The 20,600-nt window shown below is 30.0% G+C and overlaps 1 pseudogene; it reads right to left on the bottom strand.

Moving 5' to 3' along the window:
- Positions 1-424: 424 nt before the first annotated feature.
- On the bottom strand, positions 425-2,974 carry LOC101510120 (uncharacterized; annotated as a pseudogene).
- Between the last annotated feature and the right edge of the window lie 17,626 nt (positions 2,975-20,600).

Genomic DNA, 20,600 nt, shown 5'->3' on the forward strand with positions numbered 1-20,600 from the left:
ACATCATGTCTCAAGATCTCGTGGTGCAACAATTGTACTTGAAATCTATGATTATAAATGGTGTGGTGTAACTTGAAAAAATGAAACTTCATCAAGTTTTGGATCAAAATTTTGTTTGGGAGACCAAAACTGGAGAGAAATAAAATGGGAGACTACTTTTACGATTCAGCTAAATAGGGGGACCAAAACTACAATTAAGTTTTAATAATAGTTCAAAAAATCATGATTTTACAATATCTGTTACTAAAACTTATACCAACAAGTTTCTAAAATGTTTGAAGTTTTGTATATAAGATCATCAACATAATTTAAGATTATTCAACAATTGGATTAATTTAATTCGTCTTTTTTAAAGAAGTATTGAAGGTGTAAGTATGGAAAGTTTGACATCTGAAATCAATATATCCTAACTCAAATATCGATATAAACTATATATATAACTGAAGTTTTGATATATATATATATATAAAAGCAGAAGGTCTACTTTCAACCTTTTATTTATACATCTAGATTTTTTATTTTTTTTTTTTGCATGCTATTTATACAGGGGAAATTTATATTACACGTGAAAATTTTATATTACTCGCCAGATTTAATTATTTTATTAAAGAAAATTTATCTTCTTCCTCACATTTGGAAACTTTATCTTTCTCATTATTTTTAATTTGTAATTTTATCTTTCTTATCATTTTTGAAAACTTTATCTTCCTCCTCACTTTTAAAATTTTTATCTTTCTTCTCATTTTTTAAACTTTCGTCTTTCTCATATTTTGAAATTTTGTCTTCCTCGTTATTTTTGAAAACTTTATCTTCCTCATCACTTTTAGAAACTTCATTTTCCTTGTCACTTAAAGAAACTTTATTTTCCTCGTCACTTAAGGAAACTTAATCTTCCTCGTCACTTTTGGAAACTTTATCTTCTTCAACACTTAAGGAAACTTTATCTTCCTCATCACTTTTAGAAATTTTACCTCTTCATCACTTAAGGAAACTTTATCTTCCTCATCACTTTTGGAAACTTTATCTTCTTCATCAAACAAGTGATTTAGAAATTTACGGTTATGATGAATAGATTTAGCAACATTCTTCTGTATCAAATTTGCAAGGACAATCATCTGATCAGCTTCAGCTTTTAGAAGTGTCACTTCATCCATCAAGCCAGCATAACTATCCACGGTTGTCATTCGGTTTACCATAACTAATGGAGAACGCATTAAATCAAGAAATATAAAAGTGAAATAGAAATTAATATATATATATATATATATATCCTCCATATATAATATAAACATCGCAACTGATACACTATATTCTGAAAAAGCATACCATTGTATCCCCCAGAAAGAAACTGATTTACAAATCCATGAAGCAACTCCAATATCTTATCCTTTGTTGAAGGCAACCTTGGATGATCCCACGCAATTTTTTTGGCTGGGCCCCGAGTGACATTTTGTGATTTAAGATGCATATTACGAGAAGAACTAGGATTGCCCTTAAATACAGCTTTAGAACCATCCTACCAAAAATAATATACTGGTGTCATTCAAGTCCACTGCATTAAAAGCTAGTCAATTGGGTAAAAAGTTAGTACCATGGTAACCCGTGCAAATGTTCCACTGAATTGTGAATGCCGACTAATATTGCCAAGCCTACTAATAATTTTTTTCTTCTTTTCTTCCTCCATGATGGACTGGAGACTATCAAGAGAAGCTTGAGAGTCTTCATCCACCTGAAATAAACTTTACAAAAATATAAGTGACCAAACAATTTACAACCAAAGGTTAAGAATTAAGATATAACGGCACAAGAGAGGTAACATCCATCAAAGCCTTGTAAACTATGTACGCAGAGGGCATTTTAGAAAGAAATATCTTAATTAACAGGGTGCACTAAAATATTTTTTTTGTAAAGATGAGAAGATAGAAAGCAAAAAGTGAAGGAGTGGATTTTAAATTTCTTCTCTTTTGAATTGTTTCAAATTGTGGCCAACAACTGAATTACACCATAATGTTGTTTTTCGCAAATCACTAAGCAATTCATGCACAAAGTCACCACGCAATACCGCAATTTGGGTTCAAATGGCTACATTGGGCCATAATGGGCTAACTTTTAACACTCAAAATTATGAGTTTTTTTTATTTATCACCCCATTTTATATATATATATATATAAACCTTATAAGTATGGTTCTCTAACTTCATTAGAAAACGTATACTTTAATAAAAGTTTGAGGTCTGAATATGATTTTAGTTCTTGCATTTATATATTTTTTTTGTTTTAGTCATGGTAAGTATTTTTGTTTAAATTTAATCTCTGCAAATTTTAAAAATGTTATATTAAGTCTTTGAGATCATATGTGATCCCATAAACTGACATAAGGGTTTAAAAACAACATTTTTTGTATTTACAAGGACTTAATCCAAATAAATAAAACACTTATAAGGATTAAATAAAAAATAGTACAATTTTAGCAATTAAATTCATATTGAAACCAAGTAATCATAAAGTTATAAAATACTAATATCATTTTAATAAGTTTAATTTGAGGATCCTAGTTTTATATTAATATCATTTTTATTTTATCTTAGAAGAGATGTAAATTCCACTATAATTAATTCACACAACTTTGAAGTCGTGAGTTAAAATTTGGAACAAAATACCCAACCTAACAATATCGACATTTACCAGTTGAACTTAGACTTACAAACTATATTTTTATCATTTTAATAAATTTAATTAGAGTGTGTGTTAATGTAAAAATATTTATAAATGTATTGAATCATATTTTTAATAAATTGTATACATTATAGGCTAACATGACTCACAAATAATTGTAGGAGGTGGAGGAGGGGGAGGGGGAGGAGGAGGAACATTATCAGCTAGAACTTGAGAAGAGAGAATAACAAAAAGTCCCAAACCAAGAAACATATAAGAATTTGAGTAAGCCATGTCACTTCTTGGAGTATTACAATTCAATGTTGCTAAATAATAAAGTAGTATTCTCTATATATATGGAAAGAAGATATCCTTTTTTTGGGCCAAGAGTCAAATTTCAAATTAAATTAAGGCAAATCTTTTGGCAAAAGCAACTTCAAAAGGACATGTAAATATTGATATAGAAATTAGATTTAAATATGTTTTTGTCCTTATAAATATGTTTTATTTTAATTTTAATCTTTATAATTTTTCATTTAATTTATAGGCTTTTAAATTCTAACAAGTTTTAAAAAAGTTTTTATGAATTTTTTTTAATAAAAAAATATTAGCATCGCTAATTTTAGATGAAGTGGCACATGGTGATTTTAAAAATTACAATTTAAAATGTAACAAATATTAGATAGGGTTCGATCAAATTTTTTTTTTAATTCAGCTATAATTTTTTTTAATTAAGGTAAAAATTTATTAAAGAAACAGAAAGAAAAAAAAAATCTCCAATCAAACAAGTTTTCTTGCCCTTGGACACAAATAATATAATATAGTTTTAGTATGCATATTCTTTTTAATTGTCTAAGAAATCATCGTTGTAAAAGACTCTTCATTAAAAATAGAATGACAAGTTGCGCTAATATCTCTATCGATAAAATACTATGCAATATCTCTCAATCAAGAACATTCATGGGATGTAAATTGTAGCACTTCATATTTTATTAAAAAAAAAAAAAAAAACTATTTCATTAATTAAATAGAATTTTAGAGAATTAATTTATTATTAAAAGTGATTTAGAATATACATTAATAAATATATTGATTAATTTTCATTATATGTATATTTGATGTGGTGTTACAATTTAATACATATTTGATTTAATAATTAATATAAAATGCTGATATCATGTTTAACCATTTTATTTATTTTATAAAAATATACTTGATGAATAATATTGAAGTTAATAACAATTAACAATTTTTTTAGAAATTTAGAAACCGAAAGAAAATAGATTTTGGAGCAGACTGCTCTTTGTATCCCTGTTTCCAACTTCTAAACACAATATTGGATAACACACGGCAGTAAGCTTTTTTGTTTTGGCACCGACAAAATGACTCTTTTTCGGTTTCAGCAGACTGGGCCTTACTGTTGTGCTGGGCTATTTCCACTTGAACCTGCACACGTCCGGATTACTCCTGCACTCCCCAGACCAATATTACTCATCTTCCTCACACACACACACAAAAAAAAATGAAGAAACGCAACTAGACATGAACCCTCATTATGCAGTGGCGGATCTTCTCGGAGGTGGGCAGGGGCCACAACACCCCTTATATTTTTTAAATATATATATATATAATAATCATATATTATCAAAATAATAGTGATAAATTATTAAAATATCCTCAAATTGTATAGTTTTGAGAAATTGACGTTGCATTTCGCCTCATCCCTCTCCACCCATGTACCTCTCTTCTATCTGATATTTGTTGTGTCCTCTCTTAGAATTTATACTACTAAACTATAATAAAATTAATACAACAAGCTCTATATATAGATAAACTACCTAATATCGAATGATAAACTAACTAATCTCGAACATACAAACTCTAACACCCTAGTTAGCAACTCAACTACTAACTATTAGCAAACTTTTTCATGTTAACCTTTGATATATGTTACAGTGTGATACTATTTTTTAATTGTGAATTGTTTTAACTAATATGTATATTTTTTTAGGAGTGACACAATATTTAAACATACAAAAATTGATGCATTTTTTAAGAAGAAAGTTTTCGACAAAGATGAAAATGGTAAAATGGATATATTTGATTTGATTTGATTTGATTGAATTGTGTGACTTGTGAAAATTGTAAAACTTGTGAGAATTGAAATTATAATTTTTTCAACTTGTCTACTATGTATGAATTATGTGAAACTCTAAAAAAAAAACACTATAGGACTTTTAAGAATTTTATTTATAATATTTTAGTTAATACTTGTCGCTCCCCAGCTCCCCCTAATATTTTGTGCAAGATCCGTCACTGTTTGAATGGACTGTATTTTGCCTTTTCTGGCCTCCATTTTCATCATTGGAAAAGATGACGTCGGATCTTGTCAGTGCTTCGGTGCGTCAGTGAGACTTTATCTTATTATCTATTTGGCATCATTTTATCTTCGTTCTTATTCCTAAATTTTTAATTAATTATGTAACTTTGATTTTATGCTCTGCATGATTTTCTAGTCGTATTTTGGTGATCCTATGAACCAGACGTTGATTTCAAACACATTCAGACACGTTTGTTGCGCGTTGTAGGGTTGGTGTTGCTTTGAAACTCTTGGTGATTCACATATTTTATGAAAGTGTCAATTAATGTATGAGGTGATAGTGAGTTTGAATTCATGAGTGTAAAGTAAGTCAAATGAACACAGAAGTCGTATTTCCCAAAATTCATCTAAGACTTGCTAGGTGTGGCTGAAGTCCTTTGAATAATAATTGACTAATGAGAACCCTTAAAATTTGGTGAGCTTAAAACAAGAGTTAGAAAATTTTATAGGGTGTGTTAGTGCAAAAGGGGTTTTAGCTACAATCCTCTGGTAGATGTTTTAGTGATAACAAAAACAAACAAATAAGCGCTCTAACTTGCCCCTCTAGTGACGCGAAGCAATGTTGTGTTTTGGCTTAATCTTATAACTCAAGCAATGTTCTAGTTCTAGTGACTCTGAAAATACATGATATATTTTGTTTCAGTAGTCTCTATTGAATGCAACTTGTCTGCCTCTGATACGATTGATAAAGCAAGTAATCATTTGTCTCTAATAAGCTTAACAAACGAGTGATTGTTTACCACTGATAATCACATCATCACTTCAGGCATTTGATCGTCTAACTCTAACTTATGTCGTATGCTCTAAAAGAAGTCAACGCTCTAATAAGAGTCAACACTATGAAGAAAATCAACGTTCCAAAGAGGACAAAGCATTTGCACATCCTCTGATCAACATCTTGAATCTACTACTTGTCTGAAAGTCTTCAACACATATTGAAAATAGTGATGATCCTAACTCGATGCTCTTAATGGAGTATTCTAGACCAACGAGGGGAGAAAATAGACGTTTGGAATTTTTGAAGTTGATGAAAATTTTTGAAGTGAAGATTATTTTATCATCATATAGGTACGGTCTGACAAGCCTAGTGATTTTGTGGAAGAACAACTGAATGAGCCTGATTGTGGCAGTCTACTATTGACCCTTAAGGAAGGATTATTAGACCTTGGAGGTATTTGGGTGTAGAATTCCTAGTTGACTTAGAGGTAGCACTCTGAAACTTGGGAGATACCATGCAACACATGTTTAACTCGCCTGCCCTGTATATGTGTATCGAGATGAGTTGAGGGAATATATGAGGACATGACTAATTTAAATCATCTATCCACTTGGGTGGTGGCATAGTATCAAGCCTTCTAACCAAGTACCTCAGAGTTAGCATAGTACCAAATTGTGAAGAAGTAGAGTCTAAGATCATGCATATGATTGCATTTTCTTGTGATTGTTTTGTTGTGATTAATGTGTTTCAAAAGTAATAATAGTTTCTCTTAGATGGTTTGATGTGTATTACAATGAGATGATGGTTTTACTTGCGTGACTTTGATGTTATATTATAATGAGATTATGTGTTATGATATGGTCTATTATGATTATTTGCATGTTCTTCTTATTTATATTATACTACCAACATAATTTTGAAACTCGCATATTTTGTGGTTTGTGTTTGATGAGCTTGGCCTTGCATTTGCGAAATACCAGTTATTACAGGTTAATGAGTCTTGAAGTTTAAGTTTGGGATAAACCCTGCTCTAATAGGTGATATCGGGAATGACAATTATAAGTTGTATTTTATTTATTTAATTAGAAACAATTTTTTTTGTATCAAACCATAAAAGTACTCGTAAGTTTTTGGAATTAAGTTAAGAGATTATAGTTAAATCAAGTTCATTGAGATTGCACTATTTTGTATGAGGAAAAAAGTCTAAAGTGTGCCATTTGTATTTTGATAAATGTGATATCCTAATTAACGTGCAAAAGTTTTTGTTTCCTCTAAATTAATTTTTATTTATCGGCTGCAAATTTATATACACATATGCTATAAATTATTATATATGTATATATTATTCTGGGGTTTAGGGTGTCACATCAGTGGTACTAGAGCTGGTCTATCCAATCAAGTCGAATGAGTTATGTGTCAGGATTTTTCTATCATGCACCCCCCCCAAAGTTTCGAATGTTTTGTGATTTCTGGGAAAATTGCATTTCGAATCTTTGGATTTTTCACAAAAGGTTCGAAAGTGTTGTTGAAATCTGACCTCTGATTGTTTCGAAAGTTTGAAACTTTCGAATAATAGAATTTTTTTGAAAAACTTTCGAAAGTGGGGGTGAGAAAAGAGTGTAGTAAATTTACTGATAAATTTTATATAAAGTAAAAAGGGTAGATTGGTCAATAAAAAATTATGGGGGGTGGCAGGTAAAACTGTGGGGTGCACAGTACATTTCTCCGAACATTATCTTTAGGTTGGTTGAGTTATAAACCTGTATCTTTTAAGTTTTTTATCACTCACCCCCCACTTAAACCTGTCACCCTCCAATCCATATGAAAATACAATTTTTTTATTTTAACTTGGCAAAATTTCAAAATTTTCAAAATGACAATTTTCAAAATTTTCTAAACTTTCGAATAGTTCGAAACTTCCTAAATAGAAAATTACAAATTTTCTTTTATACTTTTCAAAAGTTTCAAATTTTCAAAATAAGGATTACATTTCGAAAATTTAGAAAGTTTTGAAAGTTTTGAAAGTTTCTCAATCTGTAAAGTTTCGAAAGTTTCCAAATCTGGAATTTTTCGAAAGTTTCCAAATCGAGAAAGTTTCCAAATTGAGAAAGTTTCGAAACTTTCTAAATCTAAAAAGTTTTGAAAGTTTCCAAATCTAGAAAGCTTTGAAAGTTTTGAATTGTTCAAAAGTTTCAAATATTCTGAAAATTTCTCAAGTTAAAAGAGCAAAATTGTATTTTCATAAGGATTGGTGATGTCAAGTTTAGGTGAGAGGTGTGTGGTAGAAAACTCATGTGTCATCTATCAGTCAAGAGTGAACCTTGACCCAATTATGGTTATCTGTGTTCTCTATTAAATGAATTTTATGTATAAGACTTTGAAATTAAACTAGACTGCGAATGAGTTGAAACTATTTGTGAAAATTTTGGTCTTATTCTGCTCTGATTATACACATTAGTTATAAAAAAAAAAAAATTGTGACTGCATATCATTGTGTTGTTATATGCATTTGTATTTGTAATTCTTTGAGGTGCGAAATATTTTAATGGTTTTTCTATATGTCTAACTTTTATGAAACCTGTAGAGTAATTGTTGTTCGGATTTAAACACTCTTTTAACATAGTGAAACTAGTATAATATTATTTGAGAAGTTAGTTGAACTCGAAAGCATATCTTATATATGTGTTATTTAATTCAACTAAATGTAGTAAGTTGTTGTTGACTAAATTAACATGCTTAGTTTTATCTATAAACAATAATGATTAATCATGATATTTCATTCATATGTGAGTTGTTGAATGTGATGTCTTTAATTGATTTGTTGTGTCATGTTATGTTATCATGCTAGGATTCTTGACATGTTATGTTTAAGTGAGTAGTGAAAGCCGTAAACATGTTTATTATATTGTTTGAGACTAAGTTTGAATCTTGAGTGTAGTTAGATATTATTTCCCTATAAATTTCAAGGACAAAATTTCTTTAAGGAAAGGAAAATTGTAATACCCCAATTTTAAAAATAAACTATTTTGTAAATGATTATACATATGTCGATGTTAAAATTATTTTAGAATATATGTCGAATAATTTTATGATTAGTTTTCTTTATATGTGTTTGTTGTGGTGTGATAATTTTATACATATTTAATTTAATGAGTAGTATAAATTATTAATATTATATTTTATTAATTTTCTAAATATAAAAGTATTTTAGTGTGAGGGTTTTAGAGAATAAGACTTTAGATGATTTTACGTGTATATATACATTGATAATTGTTAAAATACTATACAATTATATTTTAATTACTTGTAACTATTTCATATTTTAATTAATTATTTTATAAATAATTATTTTGAATATATTGTGATTATTTAAGAGCATCTATTTTTACTATAGAATTGTTAGAACTTATAGTCGATATTAAAATACATATCTTAGTTAGTATCATAATAGTTTTGAATATGAGAGTTTTGTTATTATTGTTATATTTTAAAAAAAGTTAGTTACTTTAATTAATCTATTTTATAAAATATTGGTTTAGAAACATTAGTAATATTGCACTTTTTTTTTATACGTGTGTTTGTTGTGATGTGTCTATTTTATAAATATTTAATTGATTTAGTGGCTAATATAAAATACTGATGTTATATTTATTTATTTTGTTATTTTAAATATTTTCAAAATATGATAATATTTTAATTTGATATCTTGGAAAATATTATTTTAATGAAAAATAAATAATTAAAATAAATAGTTTTGATATGAGAGTTTTGAATATATAACAATAATAACAAAACTCTCATATTCAAAACTATTATGATACTAACTAAGATATTAAAATACATATCTTAGTTAGTATCATAATAGTTTTGAATATGAGAGTTTTGTTATTATTGTTATATTTTAAAAAAAGTTAGTTACTTTAATTAATCTATTTTATAAAATATTGGTTTAGAAACATTAGTAATATTGCACTTTTTTTTTTATACGTGTGTTTGTTGTGATGTGTCTATTTTATAAATATTTAATTGATTTAGTGGCTAATATAAAATACTGATGTTATATTTATTTATTTTGTTATTTTAAATATTTTCAAAATATGATAATATTTTAATTTGATATCTTGGAAAATATTATTTTAATGGAAAATAAATAATTAAAATAAATGTGTAATTAATTGGGTTCAATGAGCTAGGTTAATGATAACTCTTAACAGAAAGATATTAGAGCTATGGTAGAAAGAAAATAGAAGAAAACGGCAGCCGCACAAAGCAATGGGAGAAGTGAGAGTTAAATAGAAAATCAAAGTGACCGTTTAATTTTTTTTTCTCTCGTTTTTGTCCAAATTTCAGTATATAATTTTATGCATTTATTTAATCAATTAAACACACTTTCTTATATTTTTAACCATCACAATTTCACTCTAAAAAACTAAACTTCTCTAATTATGGAATCCCTTTTTTTTCACTGTTTTTCTTCACCATAAGTCCGATTTGAGTGAAATCAACGCCAAAACGACTGTGTGAACAATAACTATATTATCCACCTATTATTTTCTGATTTAAGTTAAGTTTACCCATAAACTATCGAGTTAGATAGATTTAAGGATAAGGAGTCAAAGAACAAAGACTTTTTTGTTTATAGCGTGTCAAAGCATCAAAATAAGATAATGGGTGAGAGAGCGTTTGAATTCATGAGTATAATATATTATGAGATAAACGGGAAAACTTTATTTTCTAACATTCATCTGGGGCTCACTACGTACAACAGTGATCCTTTGAGAGATAAATTAATTAATGATAAAATATGAGAAATGTGAGATTCAAATTGAAATAGAAATGTTCATAAGGTGTTGATTAACTTAATTTTCGATATTTTTGTGATACTTTATATTTGATATTATTGTGATGCTAAATGAAGTTATATGCATATGTTTAATTATATGAGTTTATTTGATGTGATGATAAAAGATGGATGCATTATACGATATAGATTTATGTGATGAAGATGATGTATGATTGATGATAGTGATGTTATAAATTTGTGATGAGAATATTGAAGTAACCCCATAATGGATGAAGTAACCCCGTATTGTGTTAAAGAAGGCACCCTTAAAGGAGTTGTCTTGGCCAAAAAGGGGAGAAAATAGATGCTGGGAATTTTGGAAGATGATGAGAATTTTTGAAGTGAAAATTATTTTGTCATCATATAGGTCCTAGTGATTTCAGGGAAGAACATCTGAATAACCCTGATCATGGCGGTCTACTGTTGAACTTTAAGACAAGATTGTTTGACCTTGGATGTATTCGGGTGGAGAATTCCTAGGTGACATGGAGGTAGCACTCCAAATATTGGGAGCTACCATGCAACACACGTTTATCTCGACTATTGTGTATATGTGTATTGGGTTGAGTCGAGGGGATCTATGAGGACATGGGCATTTTGAATTTTCTGTCAACTCAAGTGTTGGCCTAGTATCAAGCCTCCTGACCAAGTATTTCAGAGTTAGAATGATACCAAATTGTGAAGAAGTAGAGTCTAAGCTCATGCATATGATTGTATTTTCTTGTGATTGTTTTATTGTGACTAATGTGTTACAAAAGTGATAATAATTTCTCTTAGATGATTTGGTGCATATTATAATAGGATATTGATTTTACTTGAGTGACTTTGAGGTTATATTATAAAGAGATTATGTGTTATGATACAGTCTATTATGATTATTTGTGGGTTTTTCTTATTTATATTATTCATATGATTTCGAAAGTCACCTCCTTCGTTGTTTGTGTTTGATTGGTTTGGTCATGCGTTTGGGAAATTGCATTTATTAAAGGTTGACGAGTGTTGAAGCACTAATGAGTGTTGAAGTCACCCCTTGCATATTTATAATATTCTTTAACTCTATTTATCCCTTCATCACCATTCTTAACCACTCAAAACTCACATATCACAAAATCATCATAACTCACCCATCATATTTATTGTTTTGTTTTTGAGTTCGTAAATTTTTTCAAAATCTGATGATTTTACGTGAACTGAGTTCACATACATTGTAACATTACGTGAACTGAATTCACGTACGTTGTAAAATTGTAGAAATCTCATAAAGTACATGAATTAAGTTTACGTAAACGTACGTGATTTAAGATTGCGTAATTAATGGAGTTTGAGACTCATTGGTGGTATGTAAACTCAGTTCACGTATATTGTAAAATTGTAAAAATCACAAGTAGTACGTGAATTGAGTTCACGTAAACGTACTTGAATTGAGTTCACGTAAATGTACTTGAACTTAGTTAACGTAAATTGTAAAATTATAAAAATCACAGATCGTACGTGAACTGAGTTCACGTAAACGTACTTGAACTGAGTTCACGTACATTGTAATATTGTAAAAAAACTCAGGTAGTACGCGAAATGAATTAACGTAAACGTACTTGAACTGAGTTCACGTACATTGTAAAATTGTAAAAATCTCAGATTGTAATTGAACTCAGTTCACGTAAACATACTTGAACTGAGTTCACGTAAACGTACTTGAACTGAAAAAATGTACTTTTAAAATGACCAAAATGAAGGTTAGGATTTTGAGGATATGAATGAAGATGTTGATGAATAAGAAAGTTATGATTTTGAAGATAAAGATTATGGTTTTGAAGATGAAGATGTAGACAATAGATAAGGGCATTTTTGGTAATCTAATTTTTTTTTTTAAAAAGGGGTGTGGGTAGTAAAGTGAGGGGTGTAGTTAGCATTTTTGTTTACTTATTTAATTAGAAAAGTTAATTTGTATTGAAAAGTTATAAGTACTAGTATGCTTTTGTTATTAAAGTTAAGAGATTATAATTAAATCAACTTCATTGAGTTTACACTGCTTTATAGGAGGAAAAAAGTCTAATGTATGCAATTTGTATTTTGAGAAATGTGATATCCTAATTAACTTACAAAAGTTTCTTTATTTTCTAAACGAGTTTTTATTTACCTGTTGCAAGTTTAAATAGAAATATGATATGAATTATTATATATATTATTTTGGGGTTTAGGGTGTCACACTCTTGCCGCCCTTCGCAGCGCAACCAACATCTGCCTCTTCGTCTTCCTCTCCTTTCCTTTTCTTATTCCTTTATTCCCTTTCTTCTTCCTTTCTTCTTTGTATCCACCCCCATTGTGACACCATAAACCCCAAAATAATATATAATAACTTATACCATATTTTTTAAAAGAATTGCAACGAATAAATAAAAACTCTTTTGGAGGAAAAAAAAATTTAAAAGATTTTTTTTAGGATATCACATTTCTCAAAATTCAAAAGAAACACTGTAAAAGAAAATATTCCTCCCATAAAAAAGGGCAATCTCCATAAACTTGATTTAACTAGAATTTCTTAATTTAATTCCGAAAACTTACTAGTATCTATAAGGTTTTCGTGCAAAAGTCGTTTCGAATTAAATAGGTCAAATACAACTTATAACTCTCATTCTCGGTATCACCTATCAGAACATTTCCAAAACCTAAACTTCAGGATTCATTAACCTGTAATAACTATGATTTTGCAAACGCAGGGCCAATTAAGTCAAACACAAACAACGAAAGAGGTAAGTTTCAAAAACATGTTGATAGTGTAATATAAGTAAGAAAATCACGCAATTAATCATAAATAAATCGTATCATTAGACTAACGTTCTTCAAGAAAAACATCACATTAAAAAGTCAAATAACTCAAGCAAAGTCAATACATTTCACTATAACGTCAAATCATCTAAGAGAAATTATTACCGCACACGATACATATTAATCACAACAAAACAATCACAAGCAAACGCAATGTTACGGATGAGCTTAGACTCTACTTCACAATTTGGAACCATTCTAACTCTAAAGTACTTAGTTAGGAGGCTTGGTACTCTGCCACCACCCGATTGGACAGATAACTCAAATTGGCTTTGTCCTCATAGATCTCCTCAACTCAACCCAATACACATATATGCGACATTCGATGTAAATATGTGTTGTATGGCAGCTCCTGACCTTTGGAGTGCTACCTCTAAGTCACCTAGGAATTCCTCACCCAAATACCTCCAAGGTCTAAAAATCTTTCCTTAAACCTTAACAATAGACTGCCACGATCAGGCTCTTTCAGTTGTACTTCTCCAGAATCAATACACGAATATATAATGTCTTTATTTGAAGAAAAAGAATTTTCTGATAAAGAAAAATGGACTTTGGTATTTGATGTTGCTTCTAACGCATTAGGGTATGGAATTGGAACCATTTTGATTTCCTCAAAGAACCACATACTCCGTTTACTGCTAGGTTATGTTTTGAATGTACAAACAATATGGTAGAATATGAGGCATGTGCCATGGGCATCGAAGCAACCATTGATTCGAAAGTAAGAATACTTGAGGTATATGGAGACTTAACCTTGGTCATTCATCAAATAAGAGGTGAATGGGAAACTCGAGATGCGAAAATTGATTTCCTATCTTACGCATATTAAAAAGTTGACAAAATTTTTTAAGAAAGTCATTTTCCATCATATTCCAGGAGAAGATAACTAGTTGGTTGATGCGTTGGCCACATTGTCGTCAATGTTCAAAATTAGCAATGAATAGGAAAAGCCAACAATTAAAATTAAAAAGCAAGAAAAACCAATATATTGTCTAGCGATAGAAGGAGAGCTTGATTGTAAACAATGGTTTCATGATATCAAAACCTATGTTAAAAACAAATAATATCCAATGGATATCTTAGAGAATGACAAAATGGTTATAAGGAGGTTGTCAATGAGTTTCTTCTTAAATGGTGATGTGCTTTATAAGAGGAACCATGATAGTGTGCTTCTCACATGTGTTGATAAAATTTTAGCAAAGAAAATCATTCAATAAATTCATGAAGGTTCTTTTGGACACATGTGAGTGGTCATACATTGGTAAGAAAAGTTTTGAGGGCTAGCTATTATTTGTTGACCATGGAGTCTCATTTGTTCTAGTTACATGAAGAAATGTCAAAAACGTCAACTCTATGCTGTTAAAGTACATGTACCGCCAACCTCTTTGAATATTTTGACTTCACCATGACCATTTTCAATGTGGGTGATGACTCTTCATCATATGCATATTTTTCATTGATTTTAGTCTTATTTAATTTTAACCATTAGTTAATTTAAGGAGTTATTTGATTTAATGAAATGTTTATGTTATTATTTCCTTGATTAAGTAGATATTTTTCGGAGTTTTGCATTGTTGCTTTGTTTTAGTGCAGTGCAGATTTTGGTGAGAAATCAACAGGACCTATATGGAGTATTTTAGCCATATCTGAAATTGTAGATGTCCAATTGGAGTCAAACCAAGTTTAAATGAAAGCTAAGATCCATAGCTACAAATCTAACTAAGCCCCACAACCCAATTCAGACTCCAAAGAGGAGCAAAATGCAGAAATCTTCAAACAACAGATGTTGTGCGTCTAAAGCGCAAAGACCTCCGCCTGAGGCGCATTTCGACCATCCTAAATCTGTCGACTTGTGCCTGAAGCGCAATTTCCGCGCCAGGGGTGCGTGGCATGCTGCAGAATGTTTAAAAATGAATTTTTTTTTTTTACTTTTTAGGGATCTTTTTTACTATTAGGAAGTTTGGAGACTTGTGCCCTAGCATAGAAACTCAAAGACGGTCGTTTCTAACACCATTGGAGCAGTTTTATCAAGAATCTTTCTTGTAATTCTTCTCTAATCTCTACCTTTTCTACCTCTGTCATGAGTAACTAAACCCTGTTTGTTAGGGATGAGTGTTACAAGATGAAACTCATATTTTTCTATTTTGATTTCTATTTATATGAATGAGTTTATTGAATTATTTTTCCCATCTCTGTGCTTAATACTTTTTATTGTTTGATCAAAATTAAAATGTTTTACGATTCGTATTTTGAAACGGGAATGGACTTTACGAATGCTTGAGATGAGAAATTCATGAATTTGTAGTCTAGGGATAAATGCAGGTCATGAAACATATTAAATTAGTTGCAAAGGCAATATTTTAAAAAGTGAATTCCTAAACGGTAAGGCTAAATTCTGATCTTAAATCCACTAAGGAATTAGGGGTTACTTTGGAATTAAAGGTTATGTCACTAAGACATTAGGGGAAGAATAATAAAGAGAACTCGATAATAATTCAATAAAGAAAGTCAATAACTAGGATCAAATTTCACACCAAGGTTGGATTCGAAGTGAAACTCATCACTGACATTTTTTACCATTATAAAGGATCAATTTTATTACATTTATTAATTTTAAATATTATTTCAATCAATTTGGGAACTTCTTGTTCAATTTTAGTAATTAAATATAATTCAATAGTAAAATGCAATCCTTGAGTTTGACACTCGGTACTACCGTTTTATTATCACTTGCAACGATTAAATACACTTGCTGAAACAATATCAAGTTTTTGGCGCCATTGTCGGGGATTGTCATATCACTATTGAATTTAACTTTTTTACTTAATTGAAGTTTTTTGCTTTGCCATAAAATTTTTGCTTTTATTGTAATTTTAATTTAAAAAAAATTGTTTTTCTTTTATTTTCTATTTTTATTTGTTGAGCTTGCTAATGTCATGTGCTAGTGGTTTGCCTCTTCTTTGTTTGAGATAATTATTCGTTGTAGAGCATGGAAGATTATAATGATGATATTCTACTACAGTTACATGAAGAGTGTGATACTTGTCTTATATCTCGTATATGTTGTATGACTGCGGGGCAAATCTTTAGAGATACATTTTTAAAATATCACCCTCAGACCCCTCAGATACATACTCTTAGGTGTGACTTCTACGGAGAAGGACATAGGAATGAAAATTGTTTTGATGACCTTGCCAAACTAGTAGAATATGAAGATTTTTTTTATCAAAGGTGCAGAAAACGACGAGTGTTATATTTAAAAGATCAATTGGGAACAAATTCTACCTCCTAAAATTCTATCGAAAGAATCAAATGACAAAGACTTTCACATAATGGATGTTTTGGTAGAATGCATGAAGAATAACATGGTTTCAATTGAAAGATTTGAAAGTCAATGTGAGAGATTATTTGAGCAAGTGGTTAAGTTTGAGAAGATGGTGGAGAAGTAGAAGGTTGAAGATAATTTATTGTTGTGGTAGAAGAAGATAAGCAAGAGGAAAAGACGAACGAGGAAAAGAAAAAAGAAGAGATTGATAAAGTTCGAGATTCAATTTATGTCTTGTTCATCAATGTCCAATTGAGAATGACATGGAAGCAACATCTTTTATTTCTCAAGTTCATAGAATTTCTACCAAATAAAAAGAAGAAGAAGGATGATATTTTCTTCCTGTCATATATGCCACCTTGATAATAGTTGAGGCGTCAAACTAATGATTTTAAAGAAGCGCTTCGTGGGAGGCAACACACAGGTAAATGTAACTTTTATTTTTTGCAATCTTATTTTTGTTATTTGAATTTGTTTCTTTCTAATTGTGTGTAAACGTGCACTATGATGAAGAATTATTAACAACTTGCATTTGGTCTTAAATTTTATGTTTGGGATTTTGAAATTTAAACTCTATTTGTTTGCTCATATCATTGTTCAATTCTATAAGTTTCACTAATGCATGCATTGTTGATTATTCTTTGGTTGTCGAAGTATCACTTGCCATTTTTTTAAATAGAAAAAAAAACTAAACAAATTTTGTATTGGCATGTTTGGCATCATTTAGATAGTGCATACTCTTTCTTATTATCCTAGTTGTGAGCTCTTGGGCCTAAACACTTTAATTCTTTGTTGTGTGATTATCCAGACATGTGTTATCCCTTCAGAACTTGCACTAATTCTGCCTTGCATCACTTGTAATTTATGCATTCATTGAGGCAATTTTATTTGGTCGTTTGAGCCTTTCTAACTATCCATGCAAATGTTATCCTTTGCTAGCCCCTTTGAGCCTTGCCCTTTTCTTTCGGTTACTAGTCACATTACAAACCAAATACCTGACTTTAATTACATCACCTTACTTGGAGTTAGGTAGGAAATTTTTTGATTTCTCTTGGTAAAATTCTAAGTTTGGGGTTGCTCATTGGATATCAACCTTTTAAGTTTGGGGCGGTGGTTCTCCCAAAAAGAAAAAAAAAAGAAAAAATCAAAACAAAAAGAAAAAAAAGAGAAGAAAAAAAAAATAAGTTTGTGTATTTTGGTAAATAATATCTTCTTGGTTCTTTTGTCAATGTTTGAGAATCTCCACAATGAAAAGGTGAAGAAAAATAAAAAGTGGTAGAATAATTTGAAAATGTATGCCTAACTTCAAGTAGTAAAGCCCACTATCCCAAAATGTCATACCCTTACCTAAGCCCCATTACAACCCAAAAGTCCTCCAAAAGTGTATGTGTTTGCTGCATTGTGATTGCTAACTAGAAATTTTTTTTAAGCCTATGGTAGCGTGATGGATGTTCTAGGATTTGAGCGATAAATTCATAACCATTTCTAAACACTTGAGAGAAATTTTGGTGAGATTGTGTGAAGAGAGAGTTGAACTTGATCAGTGAATGCTATAGTGTACAAATTGTGTTGTTTTTTTGTAAGCAACCATAGAGCATGATGAATATTTTATAGTAGCTGGAACTTTGAGAATTGAGTTTGATTTGATTTGAGAAATTGAGTTTCAGTTTGCTTTTAACTGCACCAAATATGAAATTAATTGTTGCTTGGGGAATGAACATTATTAGACTCATTAAGCCTAAGGCTTCAAACGCACATCGTTTTATCCTAGTTGCTATTGACAATTTCACAAAATGGGTTGAAGTCGCTTCTTATGCCAATGCGACGAGGAACGTGGTTGTCATATTCATCAAAAGATAATTGATTTGTCGATATGCCCTTCCATATAAGATTATCATTGATAACACGACCAATCTAAACAACAAAATGAAGAAGGAGTTGTGTGATAGTTTCAAAATTCAGCACCATAACTCTTCGCCGCATCATCTGCAGATGAATACGGCCGTAGAGGGAAAAAATAAGAATATCAAAAAAATCATACAAAAGATGGTATAAATATATAATGATTGACATGAAATGCTTCCCTTTGCATTACATGGTTATAGAACATTCGTTCACACCTCAACAGAGACAACTCCTTTCTCATTGGTGTATGGAATGGAAGTCGTACTTCTAATTGAAGTTGAAATTTCCTCGATCAGAGTCTTGATGGCAACAAAACTAGAAGAGGCAGATTGGGTTCAATCACGATTTGACAAATTGAATCTCATAGAAGAAAAAATGATGATAGCTTTGTGTCATGGTCAATTGTATCAAAAAAGACTTAAAAAGCCTACAAGAAAAAAGGTTTATCCTCAAGAGTTTCAATAAGGGGAGTTATTGTTAAAGAAAATATTGTCTATCCAAAAGAATTTTCTTGGAAAATGGATCGCGAACTACAAGGGACCATATGTTGTGAAAAATGTTTTCTCTTAAAGAGCTCTAATACTCACAGAGATGGATGTTGAGGAAGTTCCACTCCTAGTAAATTCATATGCAGTCAAAAGAAATTGTGCTTAAACAAAAAATAAATGGTTGAAAAATAGGCTCGTTAGATTGAAAACCGAAAATATGTCCTGGGAAAAAATTAGAGCATCCCGACGGACTGAAAACTTAGAAGAGTGGTCTAAACAAAAGTTAGGGATAAAAAAAAATTAATGAAAAAAAACCTATTAGAAGTTCAAGGTTTACCAATTTGAGACGACTCAAACTGGGGCAACCTTTATTATTGGAAGTTGAGCAATGAGAGTTTTAAATTATAAGAGTGTCTAGTACTTGTTATTTTCAAAGTAAAGCTAAACACAAACATCAATACAGTGACATCTCATACATGATATTTCGTTTTTTATTCCTATTGTATTTGTTTTACATTTTGCAAATGTGACAATACACGTTCGTTTGTTGACATTCTATGTATGCATTACACCTCTTTGAGAAGTAATACATTTTTTGTTGTTGATTGTTTTAGCATTTCAAAAATGTACTTTATGGCAGTGAATGTTGGAATTTAAAATGTGTGGAAAAAAAATCAAATATTTTGAAGCATGGCAAACATATATGGGAAATCCAATAAAGTTATTAAGATGTATGAGTGAGTAAGAAGAAGAGAGAGTAATCATATTAAACAATGGACATTGTTTCAATAGTTCGCCTAAAAAAAAGGTCACACGAGATGTACTAGAGTCATTATGCGAAAATAGTTGTTGTCTTCATTCATCAATTGAATCTTGAGGGTGTATAAGATCATAAGGATAAGGGAACTAAATAAATGGACAAGAAGTATGTACAAAGCATAACATACATAAATCATACATCTTACCTTCATACTTATACTCACACAATATATAGCACGCATAAATCATTCATAACTTATATTTAACAACCTTATGTTACATTACATTGCTATGTTAACAACCTTATGTTACATAATCTTTTAAACAAGACCCATGTCTCTAAACTAAACTCATATCTTGCTTATGGTATAAGAAATCATTATTTATTTTTATCGATCTACGCATCAGTAACAAATCTAGATATTATATTTTTTTCATTTTTTCGATCTATGCACCAGTAGCAAATTTAGAGACGGTCATTTTTTCATTTTTGTCAATCTACACACCAATAACAAATCTGAAGACAATCATTTTTTCATTCATGTCAGATTTGTGCATCGATAGCCAACCCAAACCAAATCATCATTTTTATTCATATCAACCTATGCATTAGTAACCAATCTAGAGACAATCATATTTTTTTATCTTTGTCGATTATTTGTTTAGTTATTCATTACATATCACATATTTATTTGCTTTCG

This window comes from Cicer arietinum, chromosome 5, assembly GCF_000331145.2.
Source record: "Cicer arietinum cultivar CDC Frontier isolate Library 1 chromosome 5, Cicar.CDCFrontier_v2.0, whole genome shotgun sequence".
Taxonomy (NCBI): domain Eukaryota; kingdom Viridiplantae; phylum Streptophyta; class Magnoliopsida; order Fabales; family Fabaceae; genus Cicer; species Cicer arietinum.